This window comes from Salmo salar, chromosome ssa21 (genome assembly GCF_905237065.1).
Source record: "Salmo salar chromosome ssa21, Ssal_v3.1, whole genome shotgun sequence".
In the NCBI taxonomy this organism is placed as follows: Eukaryota; Metazoa; Chordata; class Actinopteri; order Salmoniformes; family Salmonidae; genus Salmo; species Salmo salar.
Genome location: NC_059462.1, coordinates 14,288,315 through 14,304,481, shown reverse-complemented (window position 1 = coordinate 14,304,481; position 16,167 = coordinate 14,288,315). Strand labels below are relative to the sequence as shown.

Below are 16,167 nucleotides of genomic sequence, written 5' to 3'. Positions count from 1 at the left end.
CAGCAATGATGTGAAATTCCTTTCAATCAGAGCTGAGTTTTTTTTTTTTTAATGTTTTACTGTTTATTAAATGAAAATAAAGATATTGAAATTATGAATAATCCACCCAACACTTTATTTGCAAGTTACATTGTAAAATAATAGTCTAGACATCAAAACTATTAATTAACACCTATGGAATCATGTAGTAACCAAAAAAGTCCAAATACATTTTAGATTTTAGAATCTTCAAAGTAGCCACCCTTGACAACAGCTTTGCACACTCTTGGCATTCTCTCAACCAGCTTAACCTGGAATGTTTTTTCCAACAGTCTTGAAGGAGTTCCCACATATGCTGAGCACTTGTTGGCTGCTTTTCCTTCACTCTGTTGTCCAACTCATCCCAAACCATCTAAATTGGGTTGAGGTCAGGTGATTGTGGAGGTCAGGTCATCTGATGCAACACTCCATCACTCTCCTTCTTAGTCAAATAGCCCTTACACAGCCTGGAGGTGTGTTGGGTCATTGTCCTGTTGAAAAACAAATGATAGTCCCACTAAGCGCAAACCAGATGGGATGGTGTATCGCTGCAGAATGCTGTGGTAGCCATGCTGGTTAAGTGTGCATTGAATTCGAAATAAATCACTGACAGTGTCACCAGCAAAGCATCATCACACCTCCTCCATGCTTCATGGTGGGGGCCACACATGCGGAGATCATCCGTTCATCTACTCTGTGTCTCACAAAGACATGGTGGTTGGAACCAAAAATCTCAAATTTGGACTCATAAGACCAAAGGACAGATTTCCACCAGTCTAATGTCCATTGCTCGTGTTTCTTGGCCCAAGCAAGTCTCTTCTTCTTATTGGTGTTCTTTAGTAGGGGTTTCATTGCAGCAATTTGACCATGAAGGCCTGATTCACGCAGTCTCCTCTGAACAGTTGATGTTGAGATGTGTCTATTACTTGAACTCTGTGAAGCATTTATTTGGGCTGCAATCTGAAGTGCAGTTAACTCTAATGAACTTATCCTCTGCAGCAGAGGGGTCTTCTTTTCCTGTGGCGGTCCTCATGAGAGCTAGTTTCGTCATAGCGCTTGAATTTTCCAGATTGACTGACCTTCATGTTTTAAAATAATGACGGACTGTCATTTCTCTTTGCTTATTTGAGCTGTTCTTGCCATAATATGGACTTGGTATTTTAGCAAATAGGGCTATCTTCTGTATACCACCCCTACCTTGTCACAACACAACTGATCGGCTCAAACACATTAAGAAGGAAAGAAATTCAACAAATTAACTTTTATCAAGGCACACTTGTTAACTGAAATGCATTCCAGGTGACTACCTCATGAAGCTGGTTGAGAGAATGCCAAAAGTGTGCAAAGCTGTCATTAAGGCAAAGGGTGGCTACTTTGAATAATCTCAAATATAAAATATATTTTGATTTGTTTAACACTTTACTACATGATTCGATATGTGTTATTTCAGAGTTTTGATGTCTTCACTATTATTCTACAATGTAGAAAATAGTAAAAATAAAGAAAAACCCTGGAATGAGTAGTATGTAGATATATGACTGGTATGTAGATATATATATATATTCTTTATTTAACTAAGCAAGTCAGTTAAAAACAATTTCTTATTTTCAATGATGGCCTAGGAACAGTGGGTTAACTGCCTTGTTCAGAGGCAGAACGACAGATGTTCACCTTGTCAGCTCGGGGATTCAACCTTTCAGTTGCTAGTCCAACGCTCTAACCACTAGGCTACCTAACGCACCCGCCATATATGTATATTATTTTATTTTTTATTGAAATATGATTATATATTTTTTATATATATATATAAAATAATAATAATAATATTTCAATAACAAAAAATATATATATATATTTTATCTTCTTTATTTTTTGAAGACTTTCTAATTATACCTATATTACACCTAGTCTTATGTTAGGCAAATTCCCCATGAATGGGCTTGCAATTTTAGCTTCGTACGAGCCATCCTGATCTTGCCAGCTCACATTGTTTCGCTAAACTCGCGAGATCAGGATGGTTCGTATGAGGCGATTGCAATGCAGCAGATGAAAATACATATTTATCTCCTCCCTTCTCTGACCTTATACGATTTGATAGGTGTAAGGTTTTATATATAAAATGGCTCCTTGTATTGTCTAAAGTAGCCTATTCAGGGATTTTTTTCTTGAATGTAAGTCTCATGGATGAGAATTTGTTGAACATAGGCTATAATGTTTTCCTTACATGCATGTTTTGCAATACAGATATGAGATTACTGAAAATGAATACATTTCAAATTGAAATATCATAGGTGACCGCCTACCTAGGTGGCTGGTGTGGGAATATGCGCAGAGGAAATGATGTTGTAATGGTCCTCTAATTACAGCGAGTTGCATGGCTACTTCCTCCTAGGAATTGTCGTAGCGTAGCTCCACTCCATAAGAATATCGAGTGAGGAACACCAAAGGTTATATGGTACGCTGGCCAAGTTACTGACCGCAACTTTGTATTACTTTGGATTATGAACGTTTTTTAAATTGTAACATTGTATCAAAGTCGAAGGGCAATGTCGGCTGAAACTGGAATCTTGCTTTTGAAGGAATCAAAACAAATAGGCTATTTTCGGTGAATTTTCGGGAGATGGCAGACTAGCCTGACTTGTGCTTTTAGCACATTCGGTTACGTCTGTGTCCTCGACGCACTTAGTAAGTTTTACATGTAAGGTAAGTTATTTGTTTTTATATTTGTATATTTTATTTGGAATATGTAGCTACCTGTAGAGAGTCTTAGGCGTAGCCTATTCTTTGGATTTGCGCGGATCCTAAATAGTACAAACGTAACCTGTAGCCTAGCTACAGCCTCCGTTTTCCCGATGGGAAAGTCAGTGGATGGCACTTTCAACTCTCTCTCACAAACTTTAGGTCAACCAGAAAATGTTAATTTATCTCTTTGAAATACCAGGCCTATAAACTATCCTTAGGCCACCTTGTTTTTTCAATCTGGAAAAAAAAAAAAAGGTTCTGAAGGATAGCATTTTTGTTATTTTCTTCCAATAGATGGGAATGCCATAATGCCCTAATAACCCAAACTCCCCTTATTAACTATGCAGAAATCGCTTCGCCAATTCCTGGCTACAAAAATTATAATAGTAAGCATAATTTCACTTTATGTCACAAAACAAGCAAGTATAGTGTAGAAATATATTTTCCATAACTAAAAAATATTGTGTTTGAAGCTGGTGTACAAAACGGAAAGTAAAAGACCAAATACGAAACTTAAGAACGGGAAGCATAGAACATATCTACCGCTTGTTAGAGTTGCTTTCAATGAGAATGACAGATCTATAACTCTTATTCCTATGTGAAGTTGGTTGGGGCGCCCAAAAAGTTACATATTGCAGCTTTTAACCGAATTAAATAATGTAATGGCAAGATCTAGATTGTAGGCTACATCTGGATTTGTTTACTGCAGGCAATCAGCAGCAGAAACAGTATCAAAGCGTATTCCCCACCCCCGTTTCAGTAAAAGGCTGAGGGATGGGGTTGGAGTAATGTAACCAATCTCAAATGTATAGACAGCTATGGATGCAAGGACTGACCATCCACGATATCAACATTACAGTTTTAACCATGTTTTGGGGCTACATAGAGTTTGTTTACATTTAGTTGTTTACAAACATGGGAGTCAAACAAGTTTCTATCTTGAGTTCTTAAGGTGTAGGGCAATTGAACTCAGCTCATGAGACAAGTTTTATTCTTCAAGAATCAATGGGTGCATATCATTAATTTATTATACCAAAAATGGATGTAGCAATTGCTGCTGCAACTTTATGCTCGGGGGTTAGTCATTTGTAGGTGCAAAATGACATCCAGTTTTCATGTTGTTAGTGCACCTTTGTCATGTAGACTTTGTTAGGAGCACCACTCCTTGATTGTGTGCCTCCATCAACCCCATGCTGGGCAATAAGCATCACAATGGTCCTGTAGCCAGAGAGGGGGAAGACACTATACCTACTTCCCGACATTGGGGAAAATTGGTATTTATCCCAGATTTTACCAGGTACATTGACTGAGAACACCCACCTTCTCATTTACATCAATGACCTGGGGAATAGTTACAGGGGGGGATGAATGAGCCAATTGGAAGCTGCGGATGATTAGGTGGCCATGATGGTATGAGGGCCAGATTGGGAATTTAGCCAGGACACCGGGGTTAACAACCATACTCTTAAGATAAGTACCTTGGGATCTTTAGTGACCACAGAGAGTCGGGTCACCTGTTTTAACGTCCCATCCGAAAGGCGATCCCGTTCGAAAAACGTTGATTGCTACCTGATAGTTCACGGTTCACTTCTTTGTGTGCTTTAATTTAAAAGACGACCGTAGAAGAGCATGCACAGACAACACACTGTCTAAGGACTTTTGGCCTCACTTGGGCTACATTACATAATATTAACACTTCTGGTGCATCATATTGCTATGCATGTCCCTTCTACATAACACATACAAGTCATTGGTATCACCATTTAGAGGGCCTGCTCTTTTTCAATAAACTGCTCAAAGCGGTTATATGCTCACATTGTCAGTTATTGGCTGTGAATGTCAATCACTTGTCCCTTAGTCGCTTTAATGGATTCTAGTTGATGAAACAAATCATCTCCTTACATCCCATTGGCATCAGTGTCTCTCCAGTGTGTCATAAAGAATCCAAGGTTAGCCTCCATTCTCAAATGAGTCAAGAGTTCATGATGATGTTGTGTAAATGCTCAGCTGTCTAAGGTGACTAAGTTACCGTGGCGACTGTGTGAGATCATTGGGATTGGGTTAGGGTTAGGGGCAGGCATGTCGAGGCAGGCATGGGTTAGGGTTAGGGTTAGGGGCAGGCATGCCTCGACAGGCATTCGATGTTCCATAAGCCGCCTCCAATGTCGTTTTAGAGAATTTGGCAGTACATCCGACCACCCTCAGAACCGCAGACCACGTGTAACCACGCTAGCCCAGGACCTCCACATCTGGCTTTTTCACCTGCGGGATCGTCTGAGGGGAAGGGGGAGCGGGGTGCTGAGGAGTATTTCTGCATGTAATAAAGCCCTTTTGTGAGGGGGAAAAACTCATTCTGATTGGCTGGGCCTGGCTCCCCAGTGGGTGGGCCTATGCCCTCCCAGGCCCACCCATGGCTGCGACCCTGCCCAGTCATGTGAAATCCATAGATTAGGGCCTAGTGAACTTATTTCAATTGACTGATTTCCTTATATGAACTGTAACTCAGCAAAATCTTTGACATTTTTGCATGTTGAGTTTTATATATTTTGTCAGTATAATTGATAGAATTTGCTTTGATGAAAGTTCAGAATAGCAGAGCTGTGCTGGATGTTTGTACCTACTAATGGAGCTGTGTGAGTGAGTGGTTAGTGATCTGGAGAGTGTCTCGCTAGTTTAGCTGATTCCTTGCCTCTTCACTGAGGTCATGCTACCTTTGTGGGCGCCTGGTGAGCTCAGTGACTCGTGTCCTGGAGTCTGCTGATAAGCGGGCAGATAGCGGGACGTCAGTCTGGACGGAGACATGGGTCAGACCCAAGGGGCACTCTGGGCTCCTGCTCTATTCAACTGAGGTGAAGGGTCTGACTTGATCTTGCCTGCTCACCCATAACGTCCTGATTAGCGCTCTTTCTCCAGTGTCCTTCCTGACAATGTAATCATTGTGCTTTGGGCCCAATGACACTGTGGTGAATGTTGGGAAAATCTCTGGTACGCTGCTCAGAAATGTAGCACTCCTTTTTTTTTTCATGAAGATGTTCATTTAAAGTAGTCACAGTTAACGAATCCGTTTAAAGCATTGGAACAGGTTTATTAAAGCTCTTTTGATGGTGGAACAAAACGTATTGTTGTAGCGATATTGTGCCAATGTGATTCTGGACATTGCCATGTTTCTCTTATTACAGCTCCATTATGATTTTTTTTTTTGAACTTTTTATTTAAATTTTAATTGTGGACGATTACCTACTAGATCAGGGTTTCACAAACTTGGTCCTGGGGCCCCCCTTGGGTGCACGTTTTGGTTTCATCAAGCTTTGATGATTTTAATTGGCTGTGTAGTGCTAGGGCAAAAACCAAAACGTGGACCGAGGTTGGGGAAACCCTGTACTAGATGATAGTAGATTACACTGTGAATCTCTAGATGCTGTTTGAGTCATGCTGGGCTGTTATGCCTGAGTACAACCAGCAGTGTTCTATTTTCTGATCAACGCCATTTCAACACCAAGTGTTCATGTCGGGTTAGTGGGTTCAACATAACTCGTTTCTGACCCAACATGCTGTTTTAAACCGATTTTTCTAATTCTCTCCCATAATCATTACTTCCACATTACATGATATCCACTTTCTATCGGAGCAGATGTGCTGGCCTTTCCTCCCCAGATCCATTCTGCAGCTGCTCTTTCAGAGCACCGTAAAGTGCATCATTTGCCCACAGAGGCCTGAACAGTTCAGAAAACAGAGACGAAAGCGAGAGAAGGGGAAACAGTCCTCCGACAGCAATCATTTCTCTGTACACAGTCATTTGGCTGTCAGAAACAGCAGGCAGTATAGGCTGGAACATTATGAGAGCAAAGCAGAGAGCGAAGAGCTTGCCTTGCTCTGTGTGAGAGAGAGAGAGAGAGAGCCATGACTGGCCTGCGGGAGGGTAAGGTTACACACACTGTCATTAACAACAGACTGCGCCGTCCACAGAGACACAGAGCTTCAAGTCTGAGCAGGAGTCTGGGGCTGGCTCAGGCGCAGTGGTGTAGGTAGATCCGTCTCAAATCAGCCTGGGAGGGTAAGAGAAGAGGTGTGTGGAACTGTGTGTGTGGTTGGTTGCATCCCTGTGTGTATGAATGTGCTTGTGTGGGAGGGAGGGAGGGACGGAGAGAGAGAGTGGGGGGGGGGGCAGGACTTGGCAGAGACTCCAGCAAAGGAGCAGCAATCTCTTTAAGGACCCATCAGCTGCGAGGCTGGCGCTGCTGACCATGTGTGCCCAGCGCTGACATGCGAGTAAGTTGTGCTTTTAATTTTCTATTTGGATTAGCAGTAGACCTGACAGTTGTGGAGGCGGTGGGGCTGCAGAGGAACACAGCATATTGGTCGCTTGGCCTGTTTCACCATGGTGTCCACTGCTTTTTAGGACGTGGCCTCTCTGTCTGCATGTTATTTTTAGTCGAAATCCTTGAGCCTTTAATAATCATAAGCCTTGTGCAGCCGAAACATATTAGGATGAGTGTAACCTAGTCGTCTGGGGCCTGGCGGGCTCTGTAGCCTCGGCTCAGTGCGAGACAGGAAGTCAGACAGAGAATGACTGTGCCCCAGCCAGACTTTGGTCCTACTTCTGTGTGTGTCTGCTCCTGCTGCCTGGTGCCTCTCCTTTGGTGGCCCTCCAGTGGGTTATTGATTTCTGTTTCTATTCTCTGTGCAAATGTGGGTGAAAAGCAAATGGAGACGGGAGTCTGCCGTCTGCGCAGACTAGAGCAGACACAGATCCGCAGTGTTCCTGGCTCCTCGCTCTCCCATTACCCCGAGACTGCACTGGAGACAGTCTGCAATACACATTTTATGAGCGCTTCACTCGCTTCAGTGCCTTAATTGCTCAGCTGTTATGGGGGGGGGGAAGTTATGGCTCTGTTTGGTTTCTCTGCCCCTCCTTGCTCCCCATTCCTGGGCTTTGGAGTGGATGTCGAATACTAATAGAATTAAAGCTGCAATATGTTTTCTTGGGGGGGGTGGTGATCCAACCAAATTTACATTGATCTGTCATTCTCATTGAAAGCAAGTCTTAAGAAGCGGTAGATCTGTTCTATGTGCACTATTTCTATGCTTCCCGTACTTAACGTTTTATTTTTGTGTTTTGTACACCAGCTGAAAATACAATAACCTTGGTTATGGAAAATATATTTCAGTGGTTTAGATGGTACAATGATTCTCTATACATGCTTGTTTTGTCATAAACTGAAATTAGGTGAACTATTAGAATTTTACAACCAGAATATGCAAAAATCGCTCTGCCATTGTGTGCCTTTTTTTTAAAGGATTGTAATTGCAGGTTCAATTCCCTAACATGCTGTCGCAAGCTGGTTTGTCCTGGGAGATGAACATTGGGTTGTTATTTGACATGCATATTGTCCTCATTTTAGCTGCTTCTTTGTTGAAGTTTGACCTCGGAGTCTAGGGTGTCCACCCACTCTACCCGGAGGGGGTGAGAATGCGCATTGGTGATGAAATGTCAGTTCCTTATGTTAAACATTTTACTAAGACAAATATGATTATTCATGTTCTAAATAGTTAAGTGGGGTATTTTCTCTAACATTTCATTAACAGTATAAGACGTCCGATAATAAGCACCGAGCTCTGTTGACAGAACGGTGCAGCTTTCTCGCAGCAACCCTTTTTGAAGACTTTTGTGGTGGTCGTCTTCAAAGTTGTTTCTGAGGGTCGCAAAAAGCTGAATTAGCAAGACACGAGCTGAGTTAAACATAAAAGGCTTTGAAAATACAAAGCTAGTGGTGTATGCTCAGTGCTTTGTTGACATTTTCACAGAGATACGCTTGTTTTAGTGAGATATTTTTTGTAAAAGAACAGGAATTTCGCATTAATATGAAAAGTGTATTCTAAAATATGAAAATATTACGTCGCGTCTCAAAATCAATATTGTTTTATGTCCTGTGGATTACAGAAGAAAGATAATGGGGAAAGTGAGCAGGTCAGGCAATGTTACCTCTAAACTGCGAGCGGTAGCCCCGAGCCTACCGAGCCAACGGACTGAACTTCACTCAACTGTCTAGCTTTCCCTGTTAACACTATCAACGGTTCCCTTTTACCGTGGTAAATGTGCTCGAATCAACTCCATATTAGCCACTTTCAATGCAACATATGGAAACCAAACGAACTATGCAAGAGATTCAGTTGTAGGCAGAAGACCGGAGTAGGATTCTATTACACTGACTCCCACGACACAGACCGGTGCGGCAGAACCAATCAGAGCTGTAGTAGGTCTATATGCAAATTGACCGTTGCAATATGTGCATCTGTGCTATTTACTTAGATCCGACTGTGTTTACAGCTGTGGTTGTGAGCAGATGAGCTCATTTTCAGATCAAAGCGAGAGCTACATGTAGCCATCTGTGTACATTTGTGTTATATATCCTTTGCAAGTTAGTGAGTTGTTATAGATCATTTGTAGTCAGCAATAGGGGAGGGATTGCTTCCTACAATAGCACAAAATGTACTTTTGAAAAGAGTCAGATAAAGAGCTTTTTATATGTCTTAAAGGGGCAGTGTTGTATTTTGAGACGGGCTTGAGTAAACTAAGTAGCCAATAGGCAGAGGGTAGGATCATTTGTCTGATTCTCTGTAATAATGGTATGGGAATAATAATGCATTTTATTTTGTAAAGTGGTTTCTTGCATCAAACAACACAACACTGTTTTCAGTCACCTCCTTGTCTGAAGGACAAGTGATAAAGAGCATAATGTCAAGCCCTGCATGGTTCTTTCAAAAGCCTCATGGGATGTAGGCCTACATTGAACACCACACATTGGCTGACCCTATAGGGTGAATGCTAGTACAGCTATTTCCATGTTAAAATGTTATGGGATGCATTTTCTCCATTGTTTTTGATGGTAGGCCACTCTGATAGGTCTACATTATGATAAAATGGCCACAGTAGCCTACTTGGCCACTGTTATAACTTAGAGGGTACGGCCTCGGTGTTCACAGTAAACGTGCGTTGGAAGTTGTACAGAATTTTCACAACGTTAAATTTTTGTGCTCAGCAGACCTGAACATTTTCTCAGTGCTCAGCCTAAATGACACGACGCTGTGCGATTTTTGGACCACTTTTTTTTTCTCCCTCTGGCTTCCACTGATTTAGTCAGCCTAATTTTGGTCATCCTACAAGGGTAAAAACTCTAACTTTTGAACGGATTATGATAGAGACATTGTAAATATGCGTTTTTGATTGGATACCCTACGGAGTCATACAAAATTGTGTTCCTCTGCTATCTCTACTCTGACGATTAATCCACCGTTTAAAAAGGGAAACCTAGTTAGTTTTTAGTTGTCTTTAACCTCTCCTGGTTTGTTTTTCAAGCATCCACGTGGGTTTGTAACTACCTGATATCCAATAAGGAGGGGATTTGCAGCGCGTGGAGCATCTCAAATAGAACCGAGTTCTATTTTAGTTCTTGGCTACGCAGACACTCGTTTACGCGTGCGAGCGGTGGGGGTGTCATGATTAACGTGTACAGCGTACATTTGTTTTGCGACGCTCCCTCGCAACGTGGCCGGCGTGTAATTGAGCAGTGGCCTCGGTTCGGTCCCTTGATATGTTTGTTTGTACCTTTTTTCCCCATTTAGTTTCATTAAGGATTCCTTCATTTAGATGACTTAAGGATTCCCTTATTTAAGTAAAGTCTGTGTTTTGGAAAGTTTTAAATGAGCAGTGTTGGAGGAAGGCCTATACGTACGATTTTGTGTGTTCTATCCTACTACCTACAGTATGTAACGAGCCGGTGGTAGAAGATAAAACCAAGGATGCCATTTTTGGCATGGTGTGTAAATACTCAAAGTATCAGATTACATGAGTTTGAGAGAACCCTAGCCTCTCCTCTACAAACAAATGTTTCCTGGATTTACGTCTCAAGACTAGCATTAGTTACACTCACTAATATCAAACGTGTGTTTGACGTGCTGTTCTGCAGTTCAACTTGGACATCCTTGTCTATTGTGTGATTCTGTTATTTATTGTACCTCCGTGGCTTTGTGAGGAAGCTAGTTTTAAACCTCTGATGAAGGCCGAACACTAAATATTTTAGAAAGTAAATAGACCGCAAATCTGTCACTCTGACCTGTCATGACATTATGTTCCCAAATGATTAAAACCCCATAACCAAGACAAGATAACAGGGATCTGGAGTGCCACCATTTTACTTGCATATGTACCGAAATATTTAGCAGTATGACCTGGAATTTCAATTTAGGAGCACTAGGGCGCCTAGAAAAATGAAGGATTCTAGTTTTATTAGCAAAAATATTTTTCTTTGTGCTCCTACATTTTTGTGTGCACCTACTTTTTTTCAACTTAGGCTCGCACATGACCCTTGTAGAAGAAAAGGGTCAGCGTAGCCATAGAGCCCTGGATAATGCTATTGAACAGTGCCGCTTTAAGATCACTGAGAGAGGAGATCCACCAGATCACCTATAATATCCTGTCACCTATCCTCTGTAATTGAAGGAGCAATTCACTATCAGGAATACCAGGTCATAAAGCTTCCATTGACAGGAGGGTGTGACTGTGATGGTCCAGCTGCAGTAGTGCTGTGTGGGACTCAGCCAGCGTGGGAAGACTCAGACTGACTGGGGGGGGACTGGTCTTGTTAAACCCACTCTCAACGGCGAAGCTCACTTTCTGCCACAGGACATAAAATCAATAGAAACATATTGAAATTCCCTCTGCTTGGTGATGTCGCCAACGGTTCTTCTTGGTGCTTCCATACTGTTATTTTAGAGTCTTTAATAAGAGGTTTCGCCTCTCCAATCCCACACTTGATCTTTGTCCGGGAGCCCAATGTGACCAATCAGGTCTGACAGTGGAGAAGAGGTGGTACAAATCAAGGTGCTATTGGAGGGCCCTGATGCTGCAGCACACTGATCTTTGTCGGAGGGAGAATGTTTGTCCATTCCACTTTCTGCAAACATTGCAAAAGGTCATAAAGACGGTGTTTGAATTGGCCATGGCAAGTGTTGTGATGGTGGTCCTACAATGAACTCTGCAGTGCCATGGTGACTTTTTGTCTTGAATGTCTTCTCAAAGCTATAAACTTGGTTCTTGAGTAATTACCCTTGATTCGTCTCTGTAGCACAGAGCACTTTATTTAATTGTTCTGGAATTCTCGTTGCTTGGGGTTTTAGAACGTTTTAGAGCTTCTGTGGTGGTGCAGTCGTTAATTGTTTTCTTTCTTGTCCTCGCGTCTCACCTGTGCAAAGTGTTAGAGGTTGAGGCTGAAGATCTTGTGCTGCGTTCGATGGAATCAAAACACTTGCTTTGCTGTAGCAATGTGTTTCCCCATCTCCTCACTCCCAATGTTATGTCAAAGTGAACAAGGTTGTCTGACCACATCAGTAGTCCCTGCCAACACCATCCCAGGGTGTCATGAGTTGTCCGATTCAATCAAAACATTTTTTAACCTTTATTTAACTAGGCAAGTCAGTTAAGAACATTCTTATTTACAATGACGGCCTAGGAACAGTGGGTTAACTGCCTTGTTCAGGGGCAGAACGACAGATTTTTACCTTGTCAGCTCTTGCAACCTTTCGGTTACTAGTCCAACGTTCTAACCACTAGGCTACCTGCCGCCTCATTTTACTTAGTAACGAGTAGGTCATCTGAGACAAAATGGTCATTTAAGGCTGACAGTTTTCAGGAGGGTCTCTCTGGGCATTGTCCAAGCCAGAATGATGGGAAAAATAGTACTGCTGAAAGAAAATACATCTTTTGTCTCTTATTTCAAATGATCTAGTACATGGGCCCCTGTGTGTGTGTGTGTGTGTCAGAAATGACCCTTTCTTGCACCATATCCTGGAACCAAACCTGCTGCGCTCGCTCGCCTCTTACCAGGACCGGAGTGTCAGTATTGTGATTTTACAAGAAAAGGGCCATTTTGCATTCGATTACATTCCTTACATTGTGAGAGAGTCGGCCGCTGAGTTGAAGTCCTAAAGAGAGAAAGGAAAGATACCTCCGGCAGGGCCAGAATGAACTGAATGGGGCACTGTAGGGTCCTGGGGGCCACGGAGGGCTGCCTGGGGGCTTTTCACTTTCTGTTTTAATCTCCCATTTGATGAGGCCCCTGGCAAGGGTGGAGCAGGACTTCCATAGGTTAATGAGTTTTTCAGATTTAGTGTGATTATGGCAACCCCCCCAGTTGTTAGCTGTCTAGCACGCTGTAATTAACTATCATGGCAGAGATGTTTTCAGTCCCGGAATTATTTTGACTGTTTGCTCTGTAAAAGCTAATCTGTAAATGTTGTCTTTTGTTTTTGTTGTAGGAGGACACGTTCTTGAAGTGTGATGTCCCTAAATGTACAAAATGTGGTGTAAATGCGTTATAAAAAAAGTAAAAAAAATTGCTAGCTGAATGCTAAAAGAAAAAAATGTTGATTAGTCATTGGATGAGTTGAACAGCAGCGCCTGGGTGCGACAGAAGTTCTCCTTGCGCTTGATTTTAAGCACTACACTTCCAGTTAACAGGAGCATTTCTCTGCTGTTCAATTGGAAGCAAGGACATTTTCTTCCCTGCTCCTAGTACACTAATAATAAACAAATCTAAAAACATCCTGTGTTTGTTGAAGTTGCAACATTTTCAATTTGAATGGGCAATTGTTTTGTGTTTTGTATGGCATTCTGCATGTCACAACCAGTCATGGGCTGCAGTCTGTTGTGCAGTTACGAGAGACGCCTTTTCCCCAAATAACCTTTTGTATTTGTCGTAGCTGCACCTGTCTAACCAAGTCTATTTTTGGCTCTCTCTCTTTGAGAGTTTCAAGACAGGTCTTGTAAACAACCAAATAAACACTGCAATCCTATGTCAGCTTGACTTTGTTCATTCGGATTCACTTGGCAGTTTGGCTGCAAGCAGAGACTGCCCCTCTGAATGAGGTGGCGAGTGTTTTTTGACTCGATATGCTGTGCTAGTCTGCTGTGTGAATGCCAGGTGAGCTTGCAGAGGGCTAATTCGCCCTCGGCGCTGTCTGTGTCACACCCACGCTCACCTCGGAGCGGGCCGTCTCCATCTCTCTGGTGTCGCACTCCTTGCTGAGTGGGACGGGGACATGTGATGAGAGGCATGGGCTCCGGAGCAGGCCAGACTTGGTCAGCTATGCCCAGCTCTCCCTCCCTGCGGCTCCCCTGGCGCTCGGGCTATTTGTGCCATGGTAACTATGCCAGCACCAGCTTAGACACAGATTCTACCTCCTGTCTCCCAGCTCGGCAGCCCGATGACTCAGCAGCTCCTGCTAGGGCTCCCAGGCCCAAGCAGCGTCACCACACACACACACACACACACACACACACACACTGGGTCTGGGAGGACCACACATCTCACATCAGACAGAATACAAGGTTCTACACTGCATCGCACCAATCGTTACCTGAGCACGACCTAAGCATATCGCAACCAAACATGATTGAATCATCACGGTTGTGTGAAAGAGGAAGAATCCTCCAAATATCTGGTGAATCAAGTGCAAGTGACTCAACAGTAAACACTGAAATGTTCATTTGATGCAAATGTGAGCTTTTGAAGGAGCAGGGACTTTGAATCGTTTCAGGATCGTTTTAGAGAGAGGAGGACTGCATGAAACCTGACTCTTTTTCAAACTGCCTCAACCACAACTTGGCCACATTTTTGTTTGGTCCCACTTGGTCCTCGGACAACATTTCAGCAAAGCCTTTCCACTGCCAACACCACGCCTTCCAATCCTCTGCTTATGTACTTTAGTGGCCGATCGGTATTTGATCTCCCTCTTATGTTTTTATCCTTCCCTTGGCTGACTGTATTACAGTGATACTAGCCCAAGATACACAGAAAATGGCAACCAACGAGAACTGCCTGACCTCCCTCCCTGAGACTTTGGGTTGTTGAAGGGGTGGAGCGGCACACTCCCTGTCAGGATGTCAGCTCTGTGAACTCACTGCAGCCAGGGGACTGCCAGAGAATTCAATATGCAGGGACAGAGGGAGCATAATCACAGCCCAGCACAGGCACACAACTCTGGGAAAAACCTACCGCTCTCTATGCTCCGCGCAACGTGTTCTGCAGATGCTGCTGGCCTTGTTTCTCTCTCTCTCTCTCTCTCTGAGGATCTACTCTGAGGTCTCCAATATCAGGAGGAGCACATGTTAATCCCTCAACACAAATACTGCATCAGATCAGTCTGCCTTGCACGACCCGGTTTGTTATTCAGCACAGGCATTGCTGCTCGCTGTCCTCGCAAGATGGCGATATGGTTTTGCCTTTTTGATATGCTGCAAAAGTTAGGCTATCCTCAAACAAAAAGAACGTGGTCGCATTCTCGTCTTTGTATGAAGGCAGACTGGCAGTGATTTTTCTGACATTTTGTTGTTGTTAAAGGCTAGTGATTTGAGCAGATGAAGTGGCTGAGGTTCACTGGGCAGATAATTGAGGTGATATATTGATCTGTCAGGGATGGATATTAGGTGCCTGGAGGACAGCATCCTTTATCAGGGTGTTTAGATCTGTGTCATGCTATGCATTCCTATATGCTGCTGCACTGTGTTTGTTCTCACCTTAACTAGGGTTGTAGAATTCTATTAACTTTCTCCAAAATTCCCGCAATCAGGAGGGAATATGCACAACATCAGAATCCTCCAACCAGGATTTTTTGGAAAACCTGGGAATTTTGGAAACATGACCGTAATTTAGCGACCTTAACCAAACCCTAACCAAACTACACTGTCCACCTTAACCGACCTACCCCCTTATTATCCTCCCTTACCAGTCTGTGCCCTGTCTTTGTTTTTTTTGTGCGGCCCCCTATCCATCTGCCACCCTCCATTCCTCCTCAGTGCCCTCCCTCTGTCCCCCTGCCCTCTCGTTGCCCCCTGGCCATACATGTGCCCCCTGGGTGCCCCCCTCGGTCCTCCTGACCCCTCCCTGCTCTGCACAGAGCCCCTGATTATCTCTCAGTGACAGCCTCTGTTTTGTGCTCTGATTAAAGGAGCAGCATGTGGTCTGTGTGAGCAGGGCTATGCAGGCGGCGTTGGGGTAATGCTAACATTTATGTCTGGGAGAGGGCACAAAGGCTTTGGGAATACACCACTGGGATATTTATCAGTGGGCAGACACAAACACTGCCAAGATAACGATCAGCCCGGGCTTAGTATGTCGTAAACGCGCTGCATGGGGGAAAAGGTGGCGGAATTGGAGGGAGACATCCTCCCGCATCAAATATTATCGGTGTGGAATTAGTACAGGAATAGATTTGGAAAACATGCATCCTATTTTTTTATGGAGTGCGGATGTGTTGCTGTGGAGTGCGGTGGCCTCTGCTTGAATCAGACAGATCACAGCCGAAGTCAAGCAGATGTCAATGTGCATGTATGTCGATGTGCCTAAAGAC

At 43.3% G+C, this 16,167-nt stretch overlaps 1 protein-coding gene across 4 annotated transcripts in view; it reads left to right on the top strand.

Annotated features, from left to right (window-relative positions):
- The first annotated feature begins 2,331 nt into the window (after positions 1–2,331).
- The window catches only part of LOC106581817 (activin receptor type-1), a 35,734-nt gene continuing 21,898 nt past the window's right edge, over positions 2,332–16,167 (top strand). Inside the window, exon 1 of one of the 4 annotated variants that reach the window (XM_014164192.2) lies at positions 2,332–2,703. The gene's annotated coding sequence lies outside the window, so the exon portion shown is untranslated. Of the gene's footprint in view, positions 2,722–6,946; positions 7,030–16,167 lie in introns of those variants that run through there. The other 3 variants (XM_014164191.2, XM_014164193.2, XM_014164194.2) reach the window with 3 other exon arrangements.